Source organism: Podarcis melisellensis (assembly GCF_964234715.1).
Source record: "Podarcis melisellensis genome assembly, chromosome: 8".
In the NCBI taxonomy this organism is placed as follows: Eukaryota; Metazoa; Chordata; class Lepidosauria; order Squamata; family Lacertidae; genus Podarcis; species Podarcis melisellensis.
Window position 1 is genome coordinate 89,658,515 of NC_138540.1, and position 18,035 is coordinate 89,676,549.

Genomic DNA, 18,035 nt, shown 5'->3' on the forward strand with positions numbered 1-18,035 from the left:
TAAATAATAAATTATTATTATTATTAGTCAGATCATTGGGTCCACCTGGCTCAGTACTGTCTGCACTGGCCGGCAGCAGGGCTTGGGACGAGGCTCCTCTCCCAGAGACGCTGTCGAGGATTGAACTTGGACCTTCTGCATGCTCTCTCGCTGACCCACAGCCCTTCCTCGACTTGTTTCCTCTGCGCCTGCTACATGACCTGGTCTGGCCCTGCTGCTAAGTGGTTTCTTTTGTGGTCCAGCCAATCTCCCTCTGGAACAGAGATGGGCAGCGGCACGCAGGCAAATTGCCCGTCAAACGTCCCTAAGGACTTGGGTTCAAGACCCGCTGCCAACCAGAGCATCATCGCATCAGTGCAAATGCAAATCTCCTTTCTGCAAGGTACCTAAGCGCCTCAATCCTGCGCGGTTCAGGCATCCAGGCGGGCCCCTTCCTTAATGAGCAGAGCAGTCTTGTAACTGCCAGTGACAAAGGGCTCCCTTTTATCCAGTGCTAATTGGCGGAAGACTTTGCAAGCAGCCACTTAATGCATCTGCTCCCTAATGGCTCCTAGCTGAAATTAAAAGGCAAGTGAAGAGATCCAAGGAAGATTTATCCAGGCAATTACAAGCTTTGTTGTTCGCGGAGGGCAAGGCTACGCATGGCCGCTAACCAAATGGCGGTGCAGCACCTCTGTTGCTGGAAAAGGCAGGAGGGGGAGAGTGCCGCTCTTGCCACTTTCCCGTCAGGGCATCTGATAATGATGATGATGATGATGATGATGATAATAATAATTTATTTGTACCCCACCCATCAGGCTGGGTTTCCCCAGCCACTCTGGGCAGCTTCCAACAGAATATTAAAATACAATAACCTATTAAACATTAAAAGCTTCCCTAAAGAGGGCTGCCTTCAGATGTCTTCTAAAAGTTTGGTAGTTATTTTTCTCTTTGACATCTGGTGGGAGGGCGTTCCACAGGGCGGGCGCCACCACTGAGAAGGCCCTCTGCCTGCTTCCCTGTAACCTCACTTCTCGTAGGGAGGGAACCCACAGAAGGCCCTCGGAGCTGGACCTCAGTGTTGGGGCAGAATGATGGGGGTGGAGACGCTCCTTCAGGTCTACTGGACCGAGGCCGTTTAGGGCTTTAAAGGTCAGCACCAATACTTTGAATTGTGCCTGGAAACGTACTGGGAGCCAATGTAGATCTTTCAAGACCAGTGTTACATGGTCTCGGCGGCCGCTCCTAGTCACCAGTCTAGCTGCCTCATTCTGGATTAGTTGCAGTTTCCGGGTCACCTTCAAAGGTAGCCCCACGTAGAGCGCATTGCAGTAGTCCAAGCAGGAGATAACTAGAGCATGCACCACTGATTGGCCACTGTGAGAACAGGATGTTGCACTAGACGGACCACTGACCTGATCCAGCAGCCAGAGTCTTCTTATGTTCTAACTGAACCTCCAGGTCCAAAGACAGTCTATCTAGATCCCGAGGTTCATAGGGCTATTTGGTCACTGTGAGAACTGGCTTTTGGAGTAGATGGGTTGCTGGCTGACCCAGCAGAGCTCTTGGGCAGCTCAGAAGGAGGGTGAGAACGTGGTGCTGATAATGCCAAGGTTGCAGGTTCGAACCCCCTATGGTCCAGCTGCATATTTTTGCATTGCAGGGGGTTGGACTAGATGACCCTCAGGGTCCCAACTCTACGATTGCATCATTCTTTTCCCATTGGCCTACACAGATAATCCTGCCAAGCTACAAGGGGAATTGCCCTGCTTCCCCAATATTTCTAAACCAGGACCATAGCTCAGCGCAGGAATGACTGATTTGCACGCAGAAGGTCACAAGTTTTTTTCCTAGCATCTCGGAGAAAACCATGTCTAAAATCCTGGAGGGCTGCTGCCAGTCAGTGTACGCAACCCTGCGCTAGATGGACTCAGCATAAATAGGGCGGCTTCCTTTGTAAGCACGGCGAGGGTCTGCTCACAGCTTTGCAAGCTTCCAGTCGTCTCAGCGGCTTCTGCGTTTGCCTTCCATTGCAGCCACAGCCCAGAAGAAAAAAAAAACAAAACAGAACCCTAAGAGGGGTCTGAGACAAGGAAGGTGAGCCTGCAAGGTTTACACCAGGATTTCTAAAGGCTGAGGGCCCTCCAAAACATTTAGGAGTGCCAGTGAATCGGTATCTGTGGAGCCCAGAGATTCCCCCCCCTCCAATTCCTTGCAATATGTCACATCAAAGGGGATTCCTGGGTAGAATTTGTGGACCGCAAGCTACCACATGCTTAAAAGAGCAAAATATCTTGGGCTAGTCATGGTTACTGCCATCCCAGAAGGGAATTCCTTCCAATATATCTGAAGGAGCATCTCCACCCCCATTGTTCTGCCCGGACACTGAGGTCCACCTCCGAGGGCCTTCTGGCGGTTCCCTCATTGCGAGAAGTGAGGCTACAGGGAACCAGACAGAGGGCCTTCTCGGTGGTGACACCCGCCCTGTGGAACGCCCTCCCACCAGATGTCAAGGAAATAAACAACTACCAGACTTTTAGAAGACATCTGAAGGCAGCCCTGTTTAGGGAAGTTTTTAATATCTGAAGGACTATTGTATTTTAATATTTTGTTGGAAGCCACCCAGAGTGGCTGGGGAAACCCAGCCAGAAAGGCGGGTATAAATAATAAATTATTACTATTATTATTAATCCTAAAAACGGCAATTGCTTCTCATTCATTATGATGCTGATAGCTCACTTTTCCTCTACAAGCTCAGTGGTTCTCGCTATTCCCATTTCTAGCCTCACAACAGTCCTGCGAGGTAGTTTAGGCTGAGAGACAGCGAGTCCCCCAAGATCGCCCAGTGTGCTACATAGCTGAGTGGAGATTTGAACCCTGGGCTCCTAGTCCAACGCTCCAACCATCAAAGGTAAAAAAGGCAAAGGACCCCTGGATGGTTAAGTCCAGTCAAAGGTGACTCTGGGGTTGCGGCACTCATCTCGCTTTCAGGCCGAGGGAGCCAACGTTTGTCCGCAAACAGCTTTCTGGGTCATGTGGCCAGCAGGACTAAACCACTTCTGGAACAACATGACACTGTGATGGAAACCAAAGTGCATGAAAACGCTGTTTAGCTTCCCGCTGAAGCGGTACCTATTTATCTACTTGCACTGGTGTGCTTTCAAACTACTAGGTTGGCAGGAGCTGGGACAGAGCAACGGGAGCTCACCCCGTCGCGGGGATTTGAACCACCAACCTTCCAATCGGCAAGCCCAAGAGGCTCAGTGGTTTAGACTGCAGCGCCACATTACCCCACTTTAGTCAGATCATGGTCACAAACAGAATCAGCTCCCTGATTCTTTCAAAACCAAGGAGAAGGGGGGCACTCAGCCCTCCACACGCACCTGTTTTACAAAGCTTTGACACCAGCCTCCAACTCTATTTGCTGCCTCTCAAATGAAAAACACAGATTTGCCACCTTTACATTTTTCACACAGCCAACGAACCCTTCCAAAAAAAAGACCAGGCTAGCCACCCTCCCACTTGCTATCGAGCTTCACAATCTCAGTGCTGCAAAACAGCTTTGTGCCGGTCTCGATTCCTTCGCGAGTTTTCTGAAACATTTCTTGCAGCACAATGCCCTTGCAAGAGGTGATGTGCTCAAAGAGCTCCCTCCATCTGTCTCCAGATGCACTTTGCAAGAGGTCAGCTGCAAGCTGTGTAAAATCAGAGCTTGTAAACAGAACCCAGCAGCAGAAAAGGGTTTACCGGTCTGCGTTTCAAAATGTCTGGGTATTCTGGGAATCTTCAGGTGGAAGGGGGAACATATGGGGACTTCTAGACTGTCACTATTTTCCAAGTGGGATTCAATCAAACACCAGCAAATTCGTGTTGCACAATTAAGGTGGAACTAATGCTCTTTGAACAAACTCGTTTCCAAAACGAAACAAAACCCAAACATTTTGCAGGAAGGAAAGTGATGGTGAAAATGCTCTGGAAAGTGTGAGATGGCAATACTTCAACAGAGACATGGTGCCCAGACCAAGGGAAGTAATAGTTTTGCTCTATTCTGCCTTGGTCAGACCACACCCGGAGTCCTGTGTCCTGTTCTGGGCGCCACAATTTAGGGAGGATATCGACAAGCTGGAAGGTGTGCAGAGGAGGGCCAGGAAGATGATCAAGCCTGATGAGGAACAGTTGAGGGAGTTGCATGTCCAGCCTGGAGGTGATATGATTGTTTAGTCATTTAGTCATGTCCGCCTCTTTGTGACCCCCTGGACCAGAGCACGCCAGGCCCTCCTGTCTTCCACTGCCTCCCGCAGTTTGGTCAAACTCATGCTGGTAGCTTCGAGAACACTGTCCCACCATCTCGCCCTCTGTCGTCCCCTTCTCCTTGCGCCCTTCATCTTTCCCAACATCAGGGTCTTTTCGAGGGAGTTTTCTCTTCTCATGAGGTGGCCAAAGTCTTGGAGCCTCAGCTTCAGCACCAGAATTCAATACCGACTCCAGCACCAGAATTCAAAAGCATCAAGGCGATCAGTCTTCTTTATGGTCCAGCTCTCACTTCCATACATCACTACTGGGAAAAGCATAGCTTGAACTATACGGACCTTTGTTGGCAAGGTGATGTCTCTGCTTTTTAAGATGCTGTCTAGGTTTGTCATTGCTTTTGACATGATAGCCATCTTCAAACGCCTGAAGATCTGACACATGGGAGATGGAGGAAGTTTCTTTTCTGCTGCTCCAGATGGGAGGAGATTCCGACTAAACATTAGGAAGGACTTTCTGACAGTAAGAGCTGTTCAACCGTGGAACAGACTTTCTCTTGGAGGTTATAGAGCACAAGTTGGTCAGGGATTCCCTAGCAATCATTCTTGCACATCAAGGGGTTGGACTAGATGATCACTGGCGCCCCCTCCAACGCTACAGTTCTATCGTTCTAGCGGCTTGACACCATGTTGTGTAACCTACTTGCAAACAAATCAAAACAAATGCGCAATAAGCAGATGGTGCCCCTTAACCTCCCTGTAAATTTGGAGTAAGCAAATCGAGATGAACGCTCCACAGTTTGTCTGGGAGTGACCTGCCTCTCCTGTGACTAGATGAAAGAGGGGAAAGATGGAAACTTATAGCTTAGAATCAGCCCACAGTTGCTGGGCTTTTATATACTGCTGTGATATATTATTACGATGCAGCAGTACATATCCCTCCCTCAGGCGACACTCTGGAGCAAGGGAAAGGGTGAGTCTGTACACTTCAAACGGTTGGAGCTTGCAAGAGAACCCAGGAGTCCTAACTTGGGTTGCAGAGAGAGAGACAGTGTGGTGCATTGGTTAGAGCAGGCAAAGGCAAATTCAGCCCTCCAGATGTTTTGGGACTACAACTTCCATGATTCCTAGCTAACAGGACCAGTGGTCAGGGATGATGGGAATTGTCATCCAAAACATCTGGAGGGCCGAGTTTGCCTATGCCTGGGTTAGAGTATCAGAGGCTTGGGTTCAAATCTCCTCTCAGGCACAAAGCAAACTGGGTGCCCTTGGGCCATCTCTCGGCCTAGCCTACCTCACAGGGCTGTTGTAGAGATTAAATGGGGAGGGGGAGAAAACCATGTATAATTATTATTATTATTATTTATACCTCGCCCTCCCCAGCCAAGGCTGGGCTCAGGGCGGCAAACAAGCAATAATAAAAACAAGTTGAATGAATACAACTTAAAAACAAGCTTAAAATACAACATTAAAATATTGAAACATTAAAATATTAAAATGTAGCCCAATTCATTAAAATGAATAGATGAACACTGATAAACAGCAAATTAACTCAGGCAACTTCACGATTCCCCATTCCTGCGGTCATTTCAAAACCATCCACACCACTCCCTGCATTTCAGGGGGTTGGACTAGATGACCCTTGGTAGTCCCTTTCAACTCTATGATTCTGCTCCAGCCCCCTAATTCCAGCCTCAGCTTGGACCCTCAGAAGCAAGCACCTGTTCCCCGATCACTCGTATCCAGAATTAATCCCAGGGAAACCTCTAGAGACCTGCTCCAGATCCCCGCATCTGACACAAACACACCCCTCCTCCTCCTCCTCCTCCTCCTCCTCACCGCCCACCATCCATTCAGCCCCCAAATTTCCCTCTAGACTCCCCCTCTATCCAGTTTCAGATCCCAGGCGCCCCTCTCCCCTCCCCAAGGCGCACGACGCGCAATCCGCCTCTTTGATAACGGGGGGGGAAACCATCAAGAACTTTGCCCGTTCGCTCGCAGAATAAACAACAGGTTGGTGGTTCGCAGGAGGAGATTTTGGGCAGCTCCCTGACGCATCGCAGAAACGGCTTCGGGATGCGCGCAGACCGGCGCAAAACGCAACGCAAGAAAAGACTGAAGTTTGTTAGAGGCTGGAACGAAAATGGCCCAAAGACCACAATTCCGAAGGAAGGATGCGCCGCCTTTGAAGTTTACCTGCTCATTTTCGCTCTCAGATCAAACAGTAATTTTTTTCCATTCTTCTTTTAATGAAGACTCACTTTCTGGAGCTTCCCAGCGACCCCCCAGAGCGCAACAGCTCCCCCCTCCCGCCCCCAAATCTTTTTTTTACCTGTTTCTCCTCCTGTCCCAGACTCCTGCCTCCCTCATCAGCACCAAGCCCAGCGCGCAGGATGGAGAGGACGGAGCCCCGCCCTCTCCGCCTGGGGCTGCGGACCCCCCCCCCCACTGCCCCGCCTCTGGAGCCACCCCATTGGGCGGGGAGCCTTGAAAGGCAGCCGGGGGAGGCCTCTGGTTGGCTGGCGGGCTGGGGAAAGGGACAGGGCGGGGCCGGGAAAGCCTGGGGCTGGTACCCGCCCGCCTCTCCTTCCCTCCAGAGGATGCTGTTGCCAGGGGCAACCTGACGTGAGCCGGGGAGGATGGAGATCGCAAGTTGGCACAACTCTGCGTCTGCCAGAATGAACTTCAATTCCCAGGGGAGTTTGGCTCCAGGCTGGGCATCTAGGCAACCCGGAGCGGAGTGCGGTGTTAGTCAAGGCAGGGCAAGGCTGGCACTGCCGCGTGGTGGGCAGTCGGAGAATCTTGGCAGCCGGGCCGCCTCAGTCAAGGCTGGGTGACATCCTGGGCATCTTTGCTAACCTGGCCTGGTAACCCAGGCAACTTGGACCTCTCTTTGTAACCTGGGCAACTGGAGCGTCTTGGTAACCCGGCAACTTGGATGTCTTAGTAACCTGGGCAACTGGGGGCAAAATGGAGATTGAAAACCTTAGGGCTTTGGGTCATGCCTTGGGAAGAAGGCGGGGGCAATCAAAGGCCTCGCTGTGTACCCAAATGCTCATCCGAGGGAGATCTCAGAAACAGACTTGGAACCTCTTAAGCAAGGGTAGGCAACCTAAGGCCCGGGGGCCGGATGTGGCCCAATCGCCTTCTCAATCCGGCCCCCGGACGGTCCGGGAATCAGCGTGTTTTTACATGAGTAGAATGTGTCCTTTTACTTAAAATGCATCTCTGGGTTATTTGTGGGGCATAGGAATTCATTCATTTCCCCCAAAATATATAGTCTGGCCCCCCACATGGTCTGAGGGACAGTGGAGCGGCCCACGGCTGAAAAAGGTTGCTGACTCCTGCTCTTAAGAGTTGTGGGCGCTGGGAGAGATCCAAAGGCCGTTCGTGTTAACCTTTTGGTCTGTCAGGCTACTCGTACACCTGCCTTCCCTTCCCGCTTCTGAAATTGTTTCCTTTTGCACAACCCAGACCACACTGTGTCTGCAAGGCAGAGGAAAGCCACGCATGGTAAAAAGGTAACCCTCCCCTCTCTCCATGGGTCAATTTTTGATCTTAGGTCTGGCTTGGACTGAAAGGAAAACTCTCATTGTCAAAACCTTGCTATAAAAATATTATTTAATGATTCATTGGCCCATGTAAAGGCTCTTTCATTGTCTCTCTGTTTCTCCTCCCCCCCCCACCCACCAAATAAAGTGGTACCTCGGGTTAAGTACTTAATTTGTTCCGGAGGTCAATTCTTAACCTGAAACTGTTCTTAACCTGAAGCACCAGCCTCCCGCTGCCGCTGCGCCGCCACTGCACAAATTTCTGTTCTCATCCTGAAGCAAAGTTCTTAACCAGAGGTACTATTTCTGGGTTAACAGAGTATGTAACCTGAAGCGTATGTAACCTGAAGCGTATGTAACCTGAAGCATATGTAACCCGAGGTACTACTGTATATCTATCTCTTGCAGAAGGAGCCCGGACAATTTCACCGTGTTGTGTTCTAGGGTCACACTAGGCGACAATGTTGAGAGATTTAGGCTTGTATCTCCCATCTTTATATATTTCTGTTTACAACAGTTGTGGGGGTTCTGAGTCTCTTCCACACAGCTTGTTTATTGTGCATGCATCATGATTTGTTTGTAGGGAAGTCAGAGCATGTTTTAGAATCATAGAATCATAGAGTTGAAAGAGACCACCAGGGCCATCGAGTCCAACCCCCTGCCAAGCAGGAAACACCATCAGAGCACTCCTGACATATGGTTGTCAAGCCTCTGCTTAAAGACCTCCAAAGAAGGAGACTCCACCACACTCCTTGGCAGCAAATTCCACTGTCAAACAGCTCTTACTGTCAGGAAGTTCTTCCTAATGTTTAGGTGGAATCTTCTTTCTTGTAGTTTGGATCCATTGCTCCGTGTCCGCTTCTCTGGAGCAGCAGAAAACAACCTTTCTCCCTCCTCTATGTGACATCCTTTTATATATTTGAACATGGCTATCATATCACCCCTTCACCTCCTCTTCTCCAGGCTAAACATGCCCAGCTCCCTTAGCCGTTCCTCATAAGGCATCGTTTCCAGGCCTTTGACCATTTTGGTTGCCCTCCTCTGGACATGTTCCAGTTTGTCAGTGTCCTTCTTACCAAGTATACCTGAAGGAGTGTCTCCACCCTCATTGTTCTGCCCGGAAACTGAGGTCCAGCTCCGAGGGCCTTCTGGCGGTTACCTCACTGCAAGAAGCCAAGTTACAGGGAACCAGGCAGAGGGCCTTCTCGGTGGTGGCACCCGCCCTGTGGAACGCCCTCCCATCAGATGTCAAGGAAATAAACAATTACCTGACGTTTAGAAGACATCTGAAGGCAGCCCTGTTTAGGGAAGCTTTTAATGTTTAATGCTATACAGTCATACCTCGGGTTACAGCCACTTCAGGTTGCATATTTTCGGGTTGTGGACCGCCGAAACCCAGAAGTACCAGAAGAGGTTACTTCTGGGTTTTGGCAGTCGCGCATGCGCAGAAGTGCTAAATCACGCTTTGCGCATGTGCAGAAGCGCCGAATTGCAACCCACACATGCGCGGATGCGGGTTGCAAACGTGCATCCCGCACGGATCACGTTCACAACCCGAGCGTCCACTGTATTGTGTTTTTAATATTCTGTTGGGAGCCGAGTGGCTGGGGAAACCCAGCCAGATGGGCGGGATATAAATAATAAATTGTTGTTGTTGTTGTTGTTGTTGTTGTTGTTGTTACTGACTTCACCCCCCAAGGCACACCCCTTCCATTGTCTCCTGGGACAGATGGATGCCAGCCAGCACAGGTTGTGGCTAATGCCTGTTGCTTAGACACCATGATAAATATTGCTGTGGAGGAGTTGATGGTCGTGGTGCCCATTTCCACTGCTGACTCGGGGATATATAGCTGTGAGGTCCTGGAAGCCAAATCTAGGTAGCTGGGAAGGATGCACTTAAATTTTTAAGTGTTGTACATTTTTCAGTGCACTTCCCTGTCCCTCTTCTTATCACAAAAGCCTGGTTTGGGGGGCAGGAGTGTGGTGTGTTGGTGACACAGGAGTGCCAAATGAATTTCAACTGCATTGCCTGAATTAGCAGGTATACAATCCCATCCACAATTAGTGATGGTCTGGGAGCGCTCCTGGAATTGAATTGACACCGCTGTACAAATACCGTATTTTCCGCTCTATAAGACGCACCAGACCACAAGACGCATCTAGTTTTTGGAGGAGGAAAACAAGAAAAAAAATATTCTGAATCCCAGAAGCCAGAACAGCAAGAGGGATCTCTGCACAGTGAAAGCAGTGATCCCTCTTGCTGTTCTGGCTTCTGGAATAGCTGTGCAGCCTGCATTCGCTCCATAAGACGCACACACATTTCCCCTTACTTTTTAGGATGGGAAAAGTGAGTCTTATAGAGCAAAAAATACGGTAACTCCTTCCTTCATACTGTTTCCCAGATATATCCCTCCCTCCTGTTCGCCTCATTAGGAAAAAGCAAAAATATTGGTCTGTTTCCATATGGGAAACACCACCGTATAGCCAACCTGAGATCTATTTGACAAATTCAACCTGAGATCTGTTTGACAAACAACTCGCTTAGATCAAATTCTGGAGGTGTCGCTGTGTTGACAGTTGCTGCCGCCGCAGACGAAAAAAGCACACCTTGTGACAGCTTAAAGACTCACCAATTTCTCGAAGCAGAGGCCACAGACTGCTTTGTCAGGCGCATGACAAAGGATTTGTGTCGCCTAGATGAGGACAACAAATTGTGCACCTGTCGGGAGTCGGATCTAATCCGCTGCAGCTTCCGCCACAACAAATCAGTCAAATCACTGAAACACAGGTGGCCAACCTGGTGCCCTCCAGATGTTTTCGGGCTCTATCCAATGCCTCTCTTGTCCCTTTTTTGGCACCTGCTGAAGACGCTCCTCTTTCAACAAGCCTTCTAAAAGTTGACATCTGTCTAGGATTCAAGTTGAATCCTTTTTTTAAGCTATTACCTGTTTTTAACATACATTTTCTACCATTTGTTTTTATTTATTTTCCAGACAGAAGGAGAATCACAGCATCATAGAATTGTAGAGATAGAAGGGATTCCTGGAGTCATCTAGTCCAGGGATTTGACCAACTTCCAAGAGACTGTGATCTACTCACAGAGTAAAAAACTGGCAGTGATCTACCCCCTTTTGGGGGGTTCAGGTCATATTAGGGGTGCAGGGCAAAGATATTGAGTTTTTTTTAGGGGAGCCAAAGTTTTTTAGCTTCTTTGTGGGGAGCCACTGATCTACCAGTGATCTACCACAGACGTTCAGTGATCTACCAGTAGATCACGATCTGCCTGTTGGACATGCCTGATGGTCCAACCACCCTGTGAATTCAGGTATCTCCATGCATGACAGGTGGCGATCCATCTGTTTTAAAACATTCAATGACAAACACTTCACCACCTTCTGAGGGAATCCATTCACCTCAGTCTTCAGAAATATTGCTTCCATGCAAACAAAGCCCCGTCTCCCCTGCTGGTGAGGTACCGAGTTAATTTTAATTTTAAAAAAATTAAAATAACATTGTTTCTCTCATCAAACAAAGGTTTCGTTCCACAGGTCTCTGTGCCTTGCCAGTGGTCTGTAGCTGCGTTGGCCTGATGTTGCCTAGGCAATAAAATTATACCAAGTCAAATAAAAAGTGCTGAGTTCCTTGCCTGTCCTTTTCTTGCCGATATGAAGAAGTGTATCTGAAGAAGTGTGCATGCACACGAAAGCTCATACCAAGAACTAACTTAGTTGGTCTTTAAGGTGCTACTGGAAGGGGAAAAAAATTTGTTTTGACTATGGCAGACCAACACGGCTACCTATCTGTAACTTGCCAATATGAGTTATTAGTTCATCCGTCAAGATCAAGTGCCAAAGCTTGCGAAAGCAAGGCCTCAAAGAGGACCAAATTCAGCGTCCTCCAAAAAGCGTAAGTCCAATCACAGAACGGCAACCCCATTCAAAGATTGAACTGGGCGAGATGTTCTTCAGTAGGTCTTGAGTTGGAAACACAAAGCTGTATGCATAGATCAATCACAGGAAGGCAAATCAAAGCCACCACCCTGCTGAGAATAACGCAAGACCTATTGAACAACATCTCATCCAGTTCAATCTTTGAAAAACAGCTTTGAAAAACTTTTTCATATTCTCCAGTGTGCTACCCTTGCCGTTGTGGCGGCACGGGGTTGCCGCTCTGTGATAGGAGTTACGCTACTTGTTGAACGGTTCATTTATCCAATCTGTATAACATTTATTGCACATGTAACTTGTTAAGATACAGTTACAGATAGGTAGCCGTGTTGGTCTGCCATAGTCAAAACAAAAAAAATTCCTTCCAGTAGCACCTTAAAGACCAACTAAGTTAGTTCTTGGTATGAGCTTTTGTGTGCATGCGCACGAAAGCTCATACCAAGAACTAACTTAGTTGGTCTTTAAGGTGCTACTGGAAGGATTTTTGTTGTTGTTGTTAAGATACAGTTGTACATTTATCTAGTCCATGTTTACAGTACAGTCGTACCTCAGGTTAAGTACTTAATTCATTCCGGAGGTCCGTTCTTAACCTGAAGCACCACTTTAGCTAATGGGGCCTCCTGCTGCCGCCACGCTGCTGGAGCACGATTTCTGTTCTCATCCTGAAGCAACGTTATTAACCCGAGATACTATTTCTGGGTTAGCGGAGTCTGTAACCTGAAGCGTATGTAACCCGAGGTACCACTGTATCTCCAGGCTTTGTTTTGCACATGGCACCTTAGTATGTTTGTTGCTTGAATGGTTACAAGTCTATCTCTACTCTAGTTATTATTCTAGTAAATTTGGTTTTATACTTATAAGCCAGTTTGTGGTGTTGTTGTTTTGTTGTATTATTATTACTGTCACCACATTGGATACTTGGTGTATATACTATGCATAGGCATTGCCTTAGGAGATAACAGAAATGTATATTAAGGGGCGCAATCTGTTGGGCGCAGACTTTGGAGTCTATTCCTCTGTGCCTATTTTGCTGGCTTGCAAAATAAAGCCCTTTGTTTTACTCATTTGCTGCCTGAGTTTTTTATCAGCCCCGAACATTGATTTTTGCAACAAAGTTTTGTCATAAAGCCTGCTTCATGGAACACTTTTAACCTGATGGAGGGCCCTGAGGGTTAAACCACCTGAGGTTGGGTGTTGGGTTTGAATAACAGCAAATTATCAGATTGTTTAGTTGCGATTCCTGCATTACACTGGGTTGGACTAGATGACCCTAGGGTCCCTTTCCAGCTCCACTGTTCTGTAACTCTAAGAAGCTGTATTGCTACAATTCCTCCAGCAAAGCTTTGTAGTTGGCATTGTTAATTTTATTTAATGTTACCAGGTGCATTTACCAAGGATGTGCGACTTTTCGGTGGTTCTCCCAGATCCTTGCGGATGTGGACTTCAAGGGAGCCTTGACCCAGATTGTGTTCCATTCAGTACCTCCCAAAGACTCACCTAGATCCTTTTTCCTAACGGGTTTTTAGCCTTTCAAGATGAGCTAACGAGATACAATGGTTAAGGCTTTTCAGAGCTAGAAAATGAAGCCTTTGCCCAGCGGGCTGGAGCTTTGCTCCACAGGAGTCAATGGACAGGTTTGTTGCAACGATGGCTTATAAAATGTACAATTTGGTGCATCGCAAGCCAATTATAATTTAGGTTTCCAAGTTTTTGTCATATCTCTGGGGCTGCCAGCTGCTATTAAAATCTCAAAACTTGCATAAACCTACTTGTTCCCATTTTTCCAAAAGTCTGAATAGCGCCAGCTTTGCAAAAGGAGGATGAAATATTGAGAGTGCTGTGGATGACATTGGAAAGGATGAGTTTATTTGCCTATATGGGGGTTGTGGTATATATGTTATGATCAGTGCCGGATTTACGTTTAAGCTAAACAAGCTCTAGCTTAGGGCCCCACTCTCTTGGGGGCCTCCAAAAAATTTAAAGGAAAAAAAACCTGGATGCACATTTCCAAAATATAAGATAAAAAACAAATAAAATAAAACCTACGTACAGCAAGAGTGTTTTGTGTTGTGTTGGCTGCTATTTTGTGATGTGCAAATGGCTTTAGGGGTCCATAATTTATGAGGTCCATAAATTGCCATGCAGCATATATTTTAACACAAAAAAAACTGTGACAATTGGTTGTTGACAAAGGACAGCTGGACATAGAAAGGACCCCATTACCTTCAGGAGCTGAGGGCCGCATCAAACCTTAATCCGGCCCTGGCCCTGAGGCTAAGCAATGAGGAACACTGAAAAACGATGTTGCTTCGGCTTGAAGAAAAAAGTCTGCAAGTTCTGTTACGTACAATGGAACTTAGAGGAAAACACAACTTAAGAAGATATTGGAACGCTCTGGGTCATTTTGCCTTGCTGCTGTGTGCACAGAAAATGGTAGAACCAGCTGAAGGACAACACATGGAGATCTGCATTGATTGTTACCATGCCTCTTTAATTATTATCACTGTATAATTAGAAAATGGTTGTATAATCTTAGAAGGGGGCCTGGCTGTGAGGGGATGGGGTTGCAAGTTCCACGAAGAGACCCTAAACTTCTGAATTTGACCCGACACCACTGTATGTCCTCTGACGTGATGCACCTCGGAGACCAGGGTTCGAATTGCCACCCAGTCATGAAGTTCGCAGGGTGAGCTTCGGGACCAGTCTCTGCCTCTCACCCTGGCCTACCTCCCCGGGTTGTTGTGAGGATTAAGTGAGGAGGGGGCAGAACCACGTATATGGTGCCACGAGCCCCTTGAAGGAAACAGTGGGACAGAAATGCTATCCTGAAATCAATCAATGTGAAACACACCTTGGCAGCCAGATAATAATAATAATAATAATTTATTCTTTATACCCCGCCCACCTGGCTGCGTTTCCCCAGCCACACTGGGCAGCTTCCCACAGAACACTAAAATACAGTAATTCATCAAACTTTAAAACCTTCCCTAAACAGGGCTGCCTTCAGATGTCTTCTAAAAGTCTGATAGTTGTTGTTCTCCTTGACATCTGATGGGAGGGTGTTCCACAGGGTGGGCGCCACAACCAAGAAGGCCCTCTGTCTGGTTCCCTGTAACCTCACTTCTTGAAGGGAAGGAACTGCCAGAAGGCCCTCTGTGCTAGACATCAGTGTCCGGACAGAACGATGGAGGTGGAGACGCTCCTCCAACGACTGAGGCCGTTTAGGGCTTTCAGGGTCAGCACCAAGACTTTGAATTGTGCTCGGAAACGTCCTGGGAGGCAATGTAGGTCTTTCAGGATCGGTGTTATGTGGTCTCGGCGGCCGCTCCCAGTCCCCAGTCTAACTGCCACATTCTGGATTAATTGCATTTTTCGAGTCACCTTCAAAGGTAGCCCCACGTAGAGCGCATTGCAGTAGTCCAAGCGGGAGATAACCAGAGCATGTACCACTCTGGCAAGATAGTCCGCAGGCAGATAGGGTCTCAGCCTACGTACCAGATGGAGCTGGTAAACAGCTGCCCTGGACACAGAATTGACCTGTGCCTCCATGGACAGCTGTGAGTCCAGAATGACTCCCAGGCTGTGCACCTGGACCTTCAGGGGCACAGTTACCCCATTCAGGATCAGGGAGTCCTCCACACCAGCCCGCCCCCTGCCCCCCCCAAAACAGTACTTGTCTTGTCAGGATTCAACCTCAATCTGTTAAGAGTGTTATCTGTTAATGTGATCACTTTTGGCATCTCACGATGGGCGTTTGGAGGGACACCCGCTCCTTCTGTGCTGGGGATGGGGGATATGGCCAGGTGTGAACACGTAACACTCAGGCTTTTAGCTGCAGGTGGGATCCACTCCCCTCTGGAGAAAACTCTGCGCCAGGGGAGGCAGATGGCCCTGGCGGAGAAAAGGATGGTCCTTGTTATGCAACTTTTATCATTGCTGTTGGAAAACAGAGTGGGTGTCAGGGAGAGACACAGGCAGCTGACACATTTGCAGACAGCGCCCGACACAGGGTGGCAGCGAAACTGAAAGGCTCCTCTCTCTCTCTGATCCGAAGGGGAGACAACCCTCCCTGCTTTCCGTCTTGGACGTTTTAAAAACACAGCCACCCCAAAAAGCAGGCATTCTCTGCAGATCCATCCCACGATGTCATCTCAGGGTGATGCTGCTGATGGGCTCTTGCTATTTTTTGAGAGATTTAGTGTCACACTGGGAAATCCAGGCTGCACAGCTAAGAGTTGATGGGGAGATTCTTGCGCAACAAACCCCTTCCCCCCCCCCCCCGCAAAAAAATTGGACCTTTTGCAATAAGAAAAAGAAAATGCAGCCCTGCCCACAAGGAGACATAGAGGCAGCGTGGGGGTGGCAGCGGTTCTCAACCTGTGGGTCCCCAGATGTTGTTGGACTACAACTCCCATCATCCCTGAGCTCTGGCCTTGCTAGCTAGGGGTGATGGGAGTTGTGGTTCAACAACATCTGGGGACCCACAGGTTGAGAAAGGCTGAATTCTAAACCCTTGCTGGGTTTGACACAGTATTTTGCAGCAGTTTTACCTGGGGATTGGGTGTGTGTGTGTGTGTGTGTGTGTGTGTGTGTTCACCTTGTTTCAAGGGTCCATGTCCCCACACCAATTTAGCTGCAATTCCTGCACCGCACGGGGTTGGACTAGATTGCGCTTTGTGGCTCCCTTACCAACTCTACAATTCTGCGATTCTCTCCTTTCCTTGGGCTCTGCCATTTTGTCAGGCGCCTTGCGAATATCCCTGGGGAGGGTGGACAGAACCTGCCATAACTCCAGCCCCCACCTCCTCCGTCGGGCGATATGATTCTTCATCTGCATCCCCAAAGAAGCCGTATAATTATCACGCTTGAAAAGTGCAGCTGTTTGCTCTTTGGGAGCTGAGAAACAGCCGCCCACCCACCCCCTCGCCCTCCCCCCCCCGAAGGACTTTCCCGGGCTCCCACCTTCTGCTGCTCGGCTCTGCCTGCAAAATTAATGCACATTAAAAATAGACGCTTTGTGTGTGTTTTTAACAAAGCGATGGGGGAAGAGGTGTAGCTGCGGCAGGAACATTCATTCCAATCTGGCAGCAACAACAAAGAGTCTCTTTGCTTTTGGGGGCTTAAGGGTTGCCAATGTTTGCCAAGGGGGCTGCCCCTTTGTTTTTGTTTTTTTGACTGCATCTTTTTTGGAGAGTGTGTGTTTCACGGGCTGTTTGGGCAATTTTGAGCATCACCAGTTTTGCTTCAGAGTATTAAACGGGTGTTATGTGGTGCCCACACAAATCTTTTTTAGATTTCCAAATGTCTCCCTGGATGGCCAACTGTTAGGGATTATTCACATACCCGCATTGCAGCGGCAGGGTTACCCCTAGGGTGCCTTCACATTTACGGTTCTGCGCTCCTATGACCTTTAAGGCTGCATTTGGCACAGCAGCTTATTGCATTTCCCTACTGGTTTCTGCATTTTATTTGAGCTTTCACGCAACGGGAAAGCCGCTTCTGAGAATCCGCTGGAAGCTGAGCCCGAATGTACGTCTTAATTGCTTCCAGAAATAATCCAGCGTCCGTGGTTGTGCCACGTCACACCCACTGGTGTGAACGAACTTTAGCATGGCATGCTGGTCTATCAAGTCAAAATGGCAGAGTTCCCACATCAGACCATGTTGTCGTTTAGTCATGTCCGACTCTTCGTGACCCCCTGGACCAGAGCACGCCAGGCCCTCCTGTCTTCCACTGCCTCCCGCAGTTTGGTCAAACTCATCCTGGTAGCTTCGAGAACACTGTCCCACCATCTCGTCCTCTGTCATCCCCTTCTCCTTCTGCCCTCCATCTTTCCCAACATCAGGGTCTTTTCCAGGGAGTCTTCTCTTCTCATGAGGTGGCCAAAGTCTTGGAGCCTCAGCTTCAGGATCTGTCCTTCCAGTGAGCACTCAGGGCTGATTTCCTTCAGAATGGAGAGGTTGGATCTTCTTGCAGTCCATGGGACTCTTAAGCGTCTCCTCCAGCACCAGAATTCAAAAGCATCAATTCTTCGGCGATCAGCCTTCTTGATGGTCCAGCTCTCACTTCCATACATCACTACTGGGAAAACCATGGCTTGAACTATACGGACCTTTGTTGGCAAGGTGATGTCTCTGCTTTTTAAGATGCTGTCTAGGTTTGTCATTCCTTTTCTCCCCAGAAGCAGGTGTCTTTTCATTTCGTGGCTGCTGTCACCATCTGCAGTGATCATGGAGCCAGACCAGGACCTGGGTTCAAATCCCTCCCTTGGCAACAAAGCTCACTACAGTAACTTTGGGGACCAGTTACTG

At 48.5% G+C, this 18,035-nt stretch overlaps 1 protein-coding gene across 1 annotated transcript in view; it reads right to left on the minus strand.

Annotated features, from left to right (window-relative positions):
• Window positions 1–6,671, minus strand: part of LOC309376175 (synaptosomal-associated protein 25-like) — a 28,305-nt gene extending 21,634 nt beyond the window's left edge. The window contains exon 1 of the mRNA XM_081922411.1: window positions 6,559–6,671. The gene's annotated coding sequence lies outside the window, so the exon portion shown is untranslated. The remainder of the gene's footprint in view (window positions 1–6,558) is intronic.
• Between the last annotated feature and the right edge of the window lie 11,364 nt (window positions 6,672–18,035).